Here is a 13,900-nt window from a genome sequence, read left to right on the forward strand (position 1 = left end):
TAAAAATTGTCTGGTGCTTAATGTTGTTAATGTGCCTGTTATGTTAGGCCTAAAAGCTGGAAGAGAAAGGGTATTAAAAGAGGAAATTGAGCATTTTGTTGTAAAAATTAATAAGATAATGGCTATCCTTATCTTATTGGTGAAAGCAATCTTGAAAAGGCCAAACCAGCTGATAATTCTAAGCATGTTTTCCTCACTCAAGTAGAAAGTCTGTTCATCTTCTCTCTTTTGGCTTAAAAAAAATAGTTTGTTTGTTTCTTTTAAATGTTATAGCAATGTTTGAAAATCTGAACATAGTTCTTCAATCCAGGTACCTCACATCAGAGAACTGAAGGCATTATCCCTACATATGTTGAAGAATGTTATTTGCATTATTATACCAACATTTTGGAAGTTGATTACCATAGCAGACCAGGATGATTCTGACTTCGTTATTTCTTCAGCCAAGGTCATAAAGAGTCTAAAACAAGAGAAAATTCTGTTGTTTTGTTCAGTGGAGATATACTTTATTGCTACACATAACTACATGGTGCACAAGTTCTCTTTGAAAAACGATTCTTATGAATGCTGAGGTATCGCAAATTTCATCATTTGACAGTGCATCATTTTCAATGAAATTTTTTGTGGACAAGTGTATAATACTTAGTGTCATAAAAGATAAAGAAATAGACGTTTCGCAGCATTATTTCTGTCAGTGTCAGTGAGAAATCTACCAGATGCTATTATGAAAGAAAGAATTGCTGTACAATACTCCTTGTTTGAGGAACTGACAAGTGTACAAGGAAGCTTGAAGTGTACAAGGAACCTTTGATGGTAGATGGCTGTTTTCTAAGTTAATACTGGAGTTCTCCAAGGTTCTGCTTTCACTCAATCTTTTCCTCCTGTATATTAATGATCTTTGTTCACAGACTGGAAATTCTTTCAATAGTGTGCATGTAGTGATATACCAACATTTTTCTTTCCAGTTCAACAAATTCTTCTCTGCATGAACATCTAGAAAGTCTTGAATATCTGCTCTGAGTTTCTTAAATGTGATCTGCAGGTACTTCTCCCGTGAGGAGAAGAAGACAGTTAAATCTTAAGTCATTCTAAAACCCATTCATGTCTAATTTCGTGCAAAAAAGGTGTCTGCTGCTTCTATGCTTATCTTCGACAGTTCTTAGACTTCTGCACATCATAGCATAGCCTTTCTCAGCACATATAATACATTATTATTATTATTATTATTAGCTATATGGTACAAGGAAGTCTGAGGCTTATGCTGCACCAGCCAGAAAAAAAAAAAAAAAAAATCCCGAGTTACCCTAAGAGAGATAGAGAAGAAGTGAATGACCAAGAAAGATGATATCCAGCTCAGGACCGTGGATGTACCAAGCCCATACTCACTGGATGTGAGCCCCTGGGGTTAAAACATGTTGGAATCACAGAGAAAATCCTTGGCTGGATTGTGGAGCAAGAGGCAGAGGTTTATGATTATATATAAAAAAAATAATAATAATAATAATTAAAGTGATAAAGATAGATGCTGCTAATTTTAAATTAGATGAAGAATATTATATAATAAAATTTGAAATCACAAACTGCTCTGAATGGCACTTAAACAGTGCATTTGACTGACATTTGGCAGTATAATGAAACCAAGGATGCTGTACACAAAATAACTATATACAATAAAATTGTAAGAATATTTAATTATGAAATCCAGTGAAGAATTAAGATCGCCTCTAAAGAGCTTTGTTGCACATAAAAACAAAAGCAGTGTCTTTGTGGTAAATAACCTGCTTTTATAAAAAAAAAAAAATAAATTAAATTCTAGGTACATTATCCATCATTACACCAGAGCAGGGAAACACCTCAGACCACCCACGTATGCTAGTGCTGTTTACTCTCATCACCCCCCCCCCCACACTGTGTGCTTATGTAAAAGTGATTGTACATAAGAACATATTAGAAGTTGGCCTATTTGTCACTCAATAATTAAATGGCTACTTAAAATGGAAGAGTATTTTTCTCATTTTTCCTTCTGTTTAAAGAACACATTTTTTTTAATATTCTGTTGAATAATTTTTTTTTTTTTTTTATAAAAGATTACTTTATTCTAAGATGATTACTGTAATGAATGCTGCACTGTGTATCAGTATACCACGTAGAAAAGAAATCAGTGGATTGAGAATAATGATGCGGATAATTAAAAAAAAAAAAAAAAAAAAAATAGTTATCATGACAGTTAAAATTTATTCGAAAAATGTAAGTTATCAACAGATGTATTGCCGCATATAACTAAATACTAATTACGAATACCTATTCTGTTTCAGCGGGTCTACCGCTTTCTTCTGAAGGGGTCAGTAGATTTCTGTCAAGTAACAACTTTTGTATGACAACAGGGAAATTGCCATTCGGAATAATCCATAAAAAATATTAATTTTACAATTAATAACTCACTAAAATGATTTAATTGTAAAATAACACTACGGCTTATTTCATTAAAATATTTCAGTAAAAACGGATGGGTAATAATATAATGTATGAAAAATGAAATTTTTAAAAATAACATTGTGAATAACGTTACTTTTGTATTTACTGAACAATTTCGTGGATTGATTAAAAAAAAAAAACGGCTGAGTTTTAAAAGGGTTTAATTACGGAACTCTTAACTATTAAAATTTTGTTCAAATTAAAACACTTCATTTTTCTTTTGCAGAAAACAGTAACGAATATTTTCGGCATTAATTACTAAAATATTACTTTGAATGAATACCTCATAAAAAAATAAAAAGACATTTTTTTGTATCATGGCAGTCAATGTCTAAGAAAAATTTAAATATCGCAACATATGGTAACCTTGTTAAAATATTTCCTACATTCATCTTTTTTTGAAATTGTTAATTATTATTACTCTACAAATATTTCGTTTAAACACATCATTAATAGACAGATATTGGAATTAGCATTAGTATGTGATGCAAGGAAGCCCAGGTTTTTGCTAAAAATAAATTAATTAAATAAACTACCTATGCATATATCTCCTCACATAGGTATCTACCCAGCTGACCTTTTATTCCATAATTTGAATTCATGGCTACTAGGTATCATTACACCTTCATAAATTTACTAACTTCTTTTGCAGCCTTATAGACCTCAATCAGATTCCTCTTGATGGTACTTACCGTATTTCCCCATGTATAAGACACGCCTTTTTTCGAAAAATTTGGGGTCTAAAAACTGGGTGCATCTTATACAGTGGTTGTAGATTTTTTTTACTTACATTTCCCGCTTTTTCGCGCTTGTTGTCTTTGCACTCATTGTTTCGCACTTGTTACTGGTATATTAGGTTACGTTTTGCCACGTTCTGCCCAGAAATGGCTCAGAAAAGATTTTCGTACAGTGCGGAATTCAAGTTAAAAGTGATCTAGTTTGCAAAAGTAAATGGAAATCATGCTGCTGAACGTAAGTTTGGTCCTCCTCCAACTGAGAAAACAATCCGAGACTGACTACAGGAAGAAGAAACCCTACTGAAAACGCCACGGCAGAAGAAGGCCATGTGAGAGGCAAGTCAGCAAAATGGCCTGATTTAGAGAGGGAATTGAAGATATGGATTGAAGAGCAAAGGGCAATTGGAATTCCTGTGTCCACAAAGATGGTTCAGCATGAGGCAAGAAGAATTGCTGATGAAAAAGAAGTTACTGATTTCAAAGGAGGACACAATTGGTGCTTTAGGTTCATGAAACGGAATGGACTAAGCACGCATACACGCACCAGACTTGCCCAAAAGATGCCTGAAAGCTATGAGCAGAAGGTCCTTGAATTTCATCGTTTTGTCATTCAATGTCGGAAGACACATCAGTTTGAGTTGGGAAAGATTGCAAATATGGACGAAGTCCCCCCTTCAATTTGATGTCCCAAGTAACAGAACTGTTGATAAGAAGGGGGTGAAAACTGTAACTGTGAACACAAGTGGACATGAAAAGAGCCATTATACAGTTGTTCTAGCTTGTTGTGCCGTTGGAACCAAGCTGCCTCCTATGCTGATTTTCAAACGCAAAACAATGCCAAAAGAAGACATTCCTTGAGGATGATTGTCCACGTTCATGACAAGGTTTGGATGGATCAGGATGGGATGAAGATCTGGTTTGAGAAAGTTTGGAGCAGGAGACCAGGTGGGCTCTTACGCAAACCTGCCCTATTGGTGTTTTATCAGTTCAGGGCACACATAACAAAAAACACAAAGAAGATTGCTGCAGAGCAAAAAACAAAACTTGCCATCATACCTGGAGGCTTGACATCCCAGCTCCAACCACTTGATGTCAGCATTAACAAACCCTTCAAAGCTGCCATGAGAGACGAATGGAACCAATGGATGAAGTCTTCTGGGGACAATTCAACACCAGCAGGAAGAGTGAAGAAACCAACTATTGGAGAAGTTTGTACCTGGGTGAAAAGATCCTGGGATAATATCAAGATTGAGATCGTTGTCAAGTCATTTAAGAAGTGTGGCATTTCAAATGCCATAGATGGAACCGAGGAAATATATGAAGACAGTGATTCGTCATCAGACACAGATGAGGACAAGCTAATGGATGGGAGTTTTGACAGTGATGAGGAGTTGCATGAATGTTATGATGAATAAAACTTAAGTTCAATAACTTTATGTAATACATTTTTTTTTTCAAATTTCAGGCCCCTAAATTAAGGTGCATCTTATACATGGGGAAATACAGTATGTAGAATATTCCATTCTAAATATTTGTATAATTAGTTAACTATTCAATTAGTTGGTTTTGCATTAGCAACACTTATCTAATACTTCTTGGGGACATGTTTTTCCCATGATACAGCCCATTCTTGTCTTAGCATGGATTCCACAAAGTGTTGCATGGTGATCTGTGATAATGCTACTCATGTATTGTGCATCGTCAGGTAGGCAGTCATTATCATCAAATGGCCTTTTCTCAAACATGTTCAGTTAGTTTGAGATCAGGTGAGTTGGGTGGCCATGGGAGATTGGAGAATTCGTTCTCATGTTCCTGAAACCATTTAGAAACCTGCTGGGCCTTATGGCATGGCACATTGTCATGTTGATAGACACCAGCATTGTCTGGTACACTGTCATCATGAAGAAGTGTGCTCAATCAGGACAATAGACAGGTAACCATCCCCATTGAGCTGTTGATTAACATTTATCAGAAGAGTAGGGGCATGCCACAAAAACCATAATACCATTGCCTCTAGCCTGTGAAACACTTAATGGTGCATCCAGGTGCCAAGGTCTTGTATTAGCATCTGCAAATGCAGACATATCCGTCAGCATGAGTTGGAAACAGGATTCATTAGACCAGGAAATTGGTCCATTATTGGTACTGACGCCCATGCAAGTTGCAGTTTCTTGTGTCTCATAGTGAGCATGGGTGCCCGTTACAGCTGTTGACTGCAAAAGCCTATGCTAGCTAATGTCTGGCACATAATCTGTGTGAAGATATCGGTCTTGCTTTTTCTGTGTTGGTTAGCCGGGCTACTGTGTGGACTGCTGTGTTGCTAGTTGAGACACATGGTGCTTGCCACCGGCATCAACTATATGTGGCTGTTCCACACGACTTTTGTCTGATTGTTCAACAGGAGTTTAGAGAATTAGCAGAGAGAGGAGAGCTTTTAAAAGGCAAAGGCTGAAAAAATCATTTTTGTGACTGTTGAAGTTTAAGCTATCTAAATATTTGTCTGTATTTGCAGTGAATCTTCTTGAAGTCAAGGGTAATGTTTATTACGTGCTTTGTATCATTTATACTTGATTGATTTATCATTTAATTAAACTTCCAGAGAGTCAGGGTCTATTTCAGAAAGTACATTTTATGAAATAGGAGGAGTTACATAGTGATTTTCCATAGAATCATACTTTAAGTAATGACCACTCTTGTACACATGAATATTAAGATAGTTTATTCAGTTAATAACTAAATTCCTTTACATTAAGGTGACGTTTCTGGAACCTTGCCAGAACCCATCATCAGACCATATATGGCTGTTATCAGCCCCCTACTTACCAAGTGTTTTGATCTCTAGAGTAGAGATTGAGATGCTCGATCAACTCCCTGCTCCCTCATTGTCAGCTCCCACTTAATCAAGAGTGGGGATCAAGATTGAGATTATAAAACTATTTTAATATTTACATGGTATAAGAGTGGTCATTTCTAAAAGTATAATTCAAAGGAACTCTTATTATATCTCATCAAAGAATATTGAATCTTCTTTTTAAATAACTTGCCTCTAATATTAAAGCATACTCCATTAAAGGCTAATGTTAGAATACTTATAAAATGTTAAGAGACTATAAATGTAATGCTGTCAGATGCTGTTCTTTGAGCTATGTCAAAAATTAGCAAATTGCTAAAATAAAAACGCTGACTATTAAAAGACCTGTGAGGTCAGCAATTTACCAGCCATGGAGAGATGAGCACTAGCTGCCCTGAAGAAAGATAAATCCATCCCTATATCTAGAGCAGATAAAGGAAATGCCAGTCATCATAGACACGAAAGATTATACTGAAAAAGTCCAAGACCTGCTTAAAGACATACAAGCATTTAAAAGCTGACCCTACCTGTCAGAGAAGAAAATCAATGGTTGACCATAAATACATAGATAAGGAGCTACATAAGAAATTAAACTTCAACTCTGAAGCACTATATCTATTTGCCAACATTAAAGATCCATAAACCAGTTTCCCAGGCAGACTAGTCATTAGCAGTAGACTTCACCCTAGACAAAGGATTTCTAAATGGCTTTTAAGCTCCTCTCCCAAATAATCCTTAGTAACCAGCACACCCTGAAGAATGGTCAAGGTTTAATACAGATGACATCTTAATATCTTTCATTGTTGACTCTATGGTTCTTCTATGGAAGAAAAAGCAAAAATGACTCCTGGAAGTCCTAGCAGACACATCTACCTTAGTAACCCAAGACCGTTACCAGTCTCTGAGGTATTAGCGCTCATTGATCTGTCGGTGGGAGATGTCTATTGCTCCTTCAACAAATCTTTCTCCTTCCAAACCTCAGGCCTAAGCATGGGCAATGTCCTTTCCCCTCTCATTGCAAAAATATTCATAGCCCACTTAGAAAACAAATTTCTAGAAAAACAGCCTCTCAAACCTAAGTTTGGAGCAGATAAGTAGATGATGTAATTGCCATCGGGGGGGCCATGGAATAGAAGAATTAAACAAATTTTACAATGCCCTCAACAGGTTCCACCAGAATATAAAATTCAAAACGAAAATTGAAAATAAAGGCAGCCTTCCTTTCCTATATATCTTACTTACCAGAAAACCCACAGCAATACAACTGGAAGTCTACAAGAAACAAATGGATACAGCATTATCATGAATTATAAATCATGCCATGCCCACTGTACAAAAATCAGAGTACGTACTGAAATCATTTATTTTAAGAGCCCACTGAATTTGCAAAGGGCAAAATCTCCAACAAGAATTAGAAGCAATCACAAAACTTGCTTTAAATAATGAATTCCCTCTCCATATCATAAATAAAACAATAGAAAATAGCATCAAGGCCTTCAACCAGCTGGGACCAAAACCTACAAAAAGACCATCTGCATACCATACATACCTAAAGGCAGCAAAAAAATTGCTAAAAAAGCAAGAGAATATGAAGTCAGTACATTTTTCAAAGGATCATCTTCCATGAAACAAATGGTAAAATATCTGACCAACACACCTGGAGGACAAGTTTATAAAATATTGTAACTGCAGAGGTATTTACATAAAAGAATCTTATATATGCCTCAGTTCCAGATTAAAAGAACATAAAAGAGATGTCCAGTATGGGAGAATAAACAAATCCGACACTGCTTTCCATGCATTCCAGTGTGGAGATATTTGGTAGTTTAGCAACCATACATTCAACCGAACCGACCAGCAGTACAACAGAAGAAAATTTAAAGAATCATTTATAAAAATGTCTGGGGCCAATTCTATAAACAGAAAACAAGGTATAGAATTTGATCAACAGTATTTCAACGTACTTAAAGGGACAATAGAAGAATACCTCTAAAAAATAAAAAATAAAGCTCCCCATACATCCAAGACCAGCATAACCATAACCTAGTCAGTTTCTTGGGAGAGAGAGAGAGAGAGAGAGAGAGAGAGAGAGAGAGAGAGAGAAGAGAGAGAGAGAGACTTAGCTAACCATTCTGAAAAAATCAACTCTAAGACATTTGAACAACAAAAAACATTGGAGACCAGGATAACTAACCTGGCAACCTACCATTGGCCAATCAATAAGATGTCACCAGTCAGCCCTATAAAAAAATTGATATGAGCCATTAGCAACACCCCTTGTCTGAATGAAAACATAGGTATTCAGCAAGATAGGAGGCTGTTAACAGGTAAGCCGTTATCTTATTTACTTTTACTTTATTTGTTTGTAATAATTTGTTTTTCTGTCCTTTATACAACCAAGTATGGTTTTGATGGTGGGTTTTGGCAAGGTTCCCAAAAATTACTTAATTTAATCTTTAATCTTTATTGTATACAAACATGGTATATACAATAGACCCTTCACAGCAGCAATACCAGGGGTTTTACATTCAGTAAGGCTAAATAAACAATTTTTTAAAAAACCTATATAGTATAGTTATTTATAGAGGAAAAATTCCATGGAAAATCACCACATAACATCATTTCCTAATTGTATGAAAAATTGGTAGGGTTGACTGTAAATAACTATCATTTATTAGTGGATATAAGTATTATTATTTTTATTATTCCTTTACCTTTCTTAATTCAGTAGTAGTGTAGGACCTGACTGGTGCCTTTCAAAAAAAACACTCCTGAATTACTCTTTAATTAATGATTAAAAATCTGAAATATTTCTAGCTTCCTAAATATAGTTGAACTTTTACTGCAATAGTTTCTGAATTTTTTTTTTTCTCTCCTGGTTTTTCTGGAGTAATTAAATTGAGCACATGTCAGGTGCCACACCACCGTCTGTGCACCACTTTTTTCATTTGCATGAATAGTACCATAGGAACTGACTTTGCTATGAAGTTTCAAATTAAAATTCTGTTTAAAATTGAAGATTAATTGCCTTTCCACTCCCACAATTTAAGTAATCATCTGTGGTCACAGAGGAGTTTTTTTAAAAGGTTTGTTATTGTATTCAAATAGTAAAGATGTGAAAATGCAACACGATATTCATTCAAGGTGGATGCCACTCTTCAGGAAGAAAGATAAGTAGGTATGACATGTCATACGCTATGAAGCATGCCAATTTGAAATAAAATTTTGAAAAAATTTTAAAATTAAAGTGTAGAATAGTGTCTAATATGTACATCATCATCAGCCATTTTCAATCCACTGCAGGATGAAGGGCTCTCCAGCAACTTTGCAGTTTCTTCTGTTTTGTGCAGTGGCCATCCATTTACTACCCACGAACTTATGAATTTCATCTGTCCATCTCTGTTGTTGTCTTCCAAGTTTTCTTTTGGCTACCATTTTGTTATTTTCTTAGTCCATATGTCTTCAAGCTATGTGTCCTGCCCAAGTCCATTTCATTTAATATTTTCAATAGTAAATAAATTTGATGAATTTGAGGTATTGCTCAAAACATCGAAGGCAGATATTGTTGGGATATCAGAGACGTGGTGTCACACAGATATAAGGGATGCAGAACTGCAATTTGGGGAGTACAACATCTACAGAAAGGATAGACAGGATAGGAAGGGGGGAGGGGTTATGCTATTAGTTAAGAAACACATAAAAACCAAGGAAGTGAAGCCAGTCGACATCGCTGGACAGTGCAGTGTTGAGTCAGTTTGGTGTGACATAAGCATTGGGAGATCAAAATTGAGAGTAGGAGTGTGCTATAGGCCTAATGACTCTGATGAGTATAATAAGAAACTATACAGGGAAATAGAGTGGGCCAGTAAATCGGAGAGTCTTATAATGGGGGATTTTAATTTCCCAGATATTGACTGGAATTTGTGGGTTGGTCACTCACACACTAGCAGGGCTTTTGTGGATTTATTGGATGATTGTTTTCTACATCAGCATGTTCGGGAGGCAACTAGAGGGAGTAATACTCTTGATTTGATTATCAGCAGTGATTCTTCATGCATTAAGAATCTGCAGATAAATGAACCACTAGGTGGCAGTGATCACAGTGTGCTGAAGTGGGATTTACTCAAAGAGGTAACTACCATTAGGGGTAAAGGGAAGGGTTATTGCTTCCGTAAAGGCGACTACGATGGACTGAGACAGTATTTAAATTCTATACAGTGGGACCAACTGATGATGTTACCAACAGCAAATTCAAAATGGGAAGCATTCAAAGAACTTATCTTGGAAGCTACTAGGCTTTACATACCAACTAAGAAATATTGTTCAAGGTTTAGGCCAAAATGGATGTCAGATGAACTAATGAGGCATATGGCAGAGAAGAAAAATGCATGGGATACATACAAATTAACACATGACACAGAAGCCTATGATAGATACAAGTTGATATGCAACCAAGTTACAAAGGAGGTTAGGCAGGCGAAGGCAGATTACGAGAAATCCTTGGCAAGGGATGCAAAGAAAAACAGCAAAGAGTTCTTTACTTATGTAAACTCTAGAAGGAAGGGGATGAATCAGATTGGTCCACTTGATATTGATGGGTCAAGTGTTGATGATCCTGCTCAGGTAGCTAACAAACTAAATGAATATTTTGCATCGACATTCACACATGAGGAGTTATTCAGCGAGGGGAATGCCAGAGGTGTATTCAACTCTATCAGTAAGCTACAGAATCTTGAAATAACTGGGAGTAAAATGGAGGACAAACTGTTGAAGATAAACACAAGAAAGGCACCCGGGGTGGATGGGATCTATCCAGTTATATTAAAGGAGGCAGCAAAGGAAGTAAGCAAACCCTTAGCCATAATTATGAGAGCTTCCTTGGACTCAGGGGAGGTACCCATAGACTGGAAATGTGCAAATGTGACCCCAATTCACAAAGGAGGATCAAAGGCTGACACAAGTAATTATAGACCTGTGAGCTTAACTTCTGTTCCAGGAAAATTAATGGAGGCACTGGTTAAAGAAGCACTGCAGGATCATTTAGACAAGACTTCAGTTATAGCTCAGACACAGCATGGTTTTGTTAAGGGGAAGTCTTGCCTGACCAACTTGATTGGATACTATGATGCAGTCACAAAAGAACTGGATGCAGGGAATAACTTTGATATTATATACTTGGATCTTAGAAAGGCTTTTGATACTGTTGCACATGGAACACTGCTACACAAATTGGAGCAGTGTGACATTGGAGGCAAATTGCTGCTATGGATAAAGGGGTGGTTGAGGGGGAGAAGACAGAGTGGTAATCAATGGACACTGCTCATCGTGGACTGGTGTTATTAGTGGAGTCCCTCAGGGCTCAGTGTTGGGTCCATTATTGTTTTCTGTATTTATAAATGATATTGATGATGGTATATCGGGCTTAATGTCCAAGTTTGCAGACGATACAAAGGTTGGCAGGGTTGTCAAGGACACTACTGACACTATGCTGCTGCAACAGGATCTGGAAAGGTTGAGCAGATGGGCTGAGAGGTGGCAAATGAAGTTTAACATTGACAAATGTAAAGTACTACACATGGGAAACAGCAACCCCAGAGCAACGTATCAACTCTGTGGTACTACACTGACAGTGGTAGAGAATGAAAGGGACTTGGGGGTGGTTGTGCAGGCAGATATGAAGTTCTCTGAGCAGTGCAGACGGGCTGCAAGAGTAGCTCATGGAGTATTGTCAATGATATACAGGAATTTTTCCAGCAGGGATAAGGAGGTGATTATTCCATTGTATAAGGCGATGGTCAGGCCACACCTAGAGTACTGTATACAGGTCTGGAGGCCTCATTTCAAGAAGGATGTAGAGCTGCTGGAACGAGTACAGAGAAGGGCAACAAGATTAGTGAATGGAACAAAGGGGTGCTCTTACGAAGAAAGGCTTAAGTTTTGCAAATTACAGTGTCTGGAGACTAGGCACCAGCGAGGTGATCTGATAGAGGTGTATAAAGCCTTGAATGGTTTAAGCATGCTCAATGCTGATGGGATTCTTCCTCTAGCTCAGAAAAATCACCTGAGAGGGCATAAATTCAAATTGAGGAAAGACAGATGTAGGATAGACGTGCGGAAATTTGCCTTTAGCCAGCGGGTGGTTGGTTGGTGGAACAGACTTCCATCCCTTGTGGTGGAGGTTGATAGCCTAAATAAGTTTAAGGCTCAGCTGGACAGGTATTTTGAACGAACAGAGGGGTGAAGTGGAAGTGGGTTTTTTTTTTTTTTTTTTTGGCTGATGCTGCATAAGCTTGCTTTCTTGCATCAAATGCCTCTACTAATGCTAATGCTAATTTCTTTAGTTTTGATAAGAATGTACTTTATTTGTATTTGCTGTCTGATTCCTAATATAATTCATTCCCTTCTTCGCTGTGTAGTTTTCAGCTTTTCTTCCATTCTTTTGGTTTGGAATTCTTTTCTTTTCTCCTTCTTTTCTTATGGAAGTGAAACTTATGGAAGTTTCACTTCCATAAGTCATGGGGGGGAACTATACCTTGGTTCATTATTTTACATTTCAGACAAATTGGGATATTGCTCCTCAGTATGTGACTATATTTCCTGAATGCTATCCATCCAAAATTTATTTTTCTCTTGACTTCCAGCCATTTATCATTATTACAGCTAATGACTTGTCCCAGATAAGTATATGAATCCACCTTTTTAGTTACTGCTTCAATGATTATATCCCTTTCTGTGGCATACTTGTTCATCATTACTTTTGTTTTAGCCATATTCGTCTTTAGTCCAAAATCTTTACTAACTCTGCATAACTGATTGAGATTTTACTCTAATTCTTTTGGATCATGACTTATGATGACAGTGTCATCTGCAAATTGTGAAAGGTTTAGATACTACAAATTCACATTAACTCCTTTCTAGTAAACAGCTTTGGGGATATTGTTTCCTTGACAAACTCCTTTCTCAATTTTAAATTTGCTGCTATCTTTGTCTAGTCTAATAAAGGAGGTAGCATTCTCATATATTTTCTTCAATATCATAACGTATGGAGTACCTATTCCTTGTCTTTCCAGTGCTTGAAACATTGCCTTATGCTGTATGGAGTCAAATTACTTTTCATAATCCACAAATGCCAGGTATGTTGGTGTTTTGTATTCATTTGATTTCTCCATTAGGTGTGATGTGTGAAGGTGATCCATAGTTGAGAATCCTATCCTAAAGCCAGCTTGCTCTTTTGGTTGATTCTCATCAAGTGTGCTGTCTAATCTGTTAGAAATAATTAGTGATGACCCTTGTGAACAACTTGTAGATGTGGAACAACAAGCTAATTGATATATAATTTCTGATTTGTCTCCTTTCTTATGCAGCAAAATTATGGTTGCATTATTCCACTCCTTAGGTGTCACACCTTTCTTAATGTATTTTGTGAAGAGTCTTGCCAGTTTCTGTGTTCTGTCTCTTCCTCCCAATTTTAACAACTCTATAGTAACTTCATCTTTACCCTTGGCTTTCTGATTCGTCATTTTCTTTATGCATGTTGTTCCTCATCAGGAAGGATATCGGGTATGTCATGTGTTTTGCTAATTTGTATATACCATCTTCCCCACTGCTGGCATCATTCCCTCGCTCCTTATATAATTTATAGTAGTATTCAGCTATTTGAATTATGCCTTCTCTGCAATTTATAAGTACACTATCGCTTATTCTTCACTTTCAGTATCATCTTTCCTTCTGTATTACTGCTCATGGCTGTTGATTTAAGTCCTTTGTTTTCCCTTAATACTTGTTCTACTTGTGTAAAAACTTGTGTTAAATCTTATGTCCTCTCTGTCTCTAATGG

The 13,900-nt window shown here is 36.7% G+C and overlaps 1 protein-coding gene across 1 annotated transcript in view; it reads left to right on the forward strand.

Annotated features, from left to right (window-relative positions):
* LOC150078306 (uncharacterized) overlaps positions 1-13,900 on the forward strand; it is a 159,387-nt gene that overhangs the window by 88,017 nt on the left and 57,470 nt on the right. The gene's annotated exons all lie outside the window — the stretch shown is intronic.

Source organism: Mastigoproctus giganteus, chromosome 11 (genome assembly GCF_048544385.1).
Source record: "Mastigoproctus giganteus isolate SK-2022 chromosome 11, ASM4854438v1, whole genome shotgun sequence".
Taxonomy (NCBI): Eukaryota; Metazoa; Arthropoda; class Arachnida; order Uropygi; family Thelyphonidae; genus Mastigoproctus; species Mastigoproctus giganteus.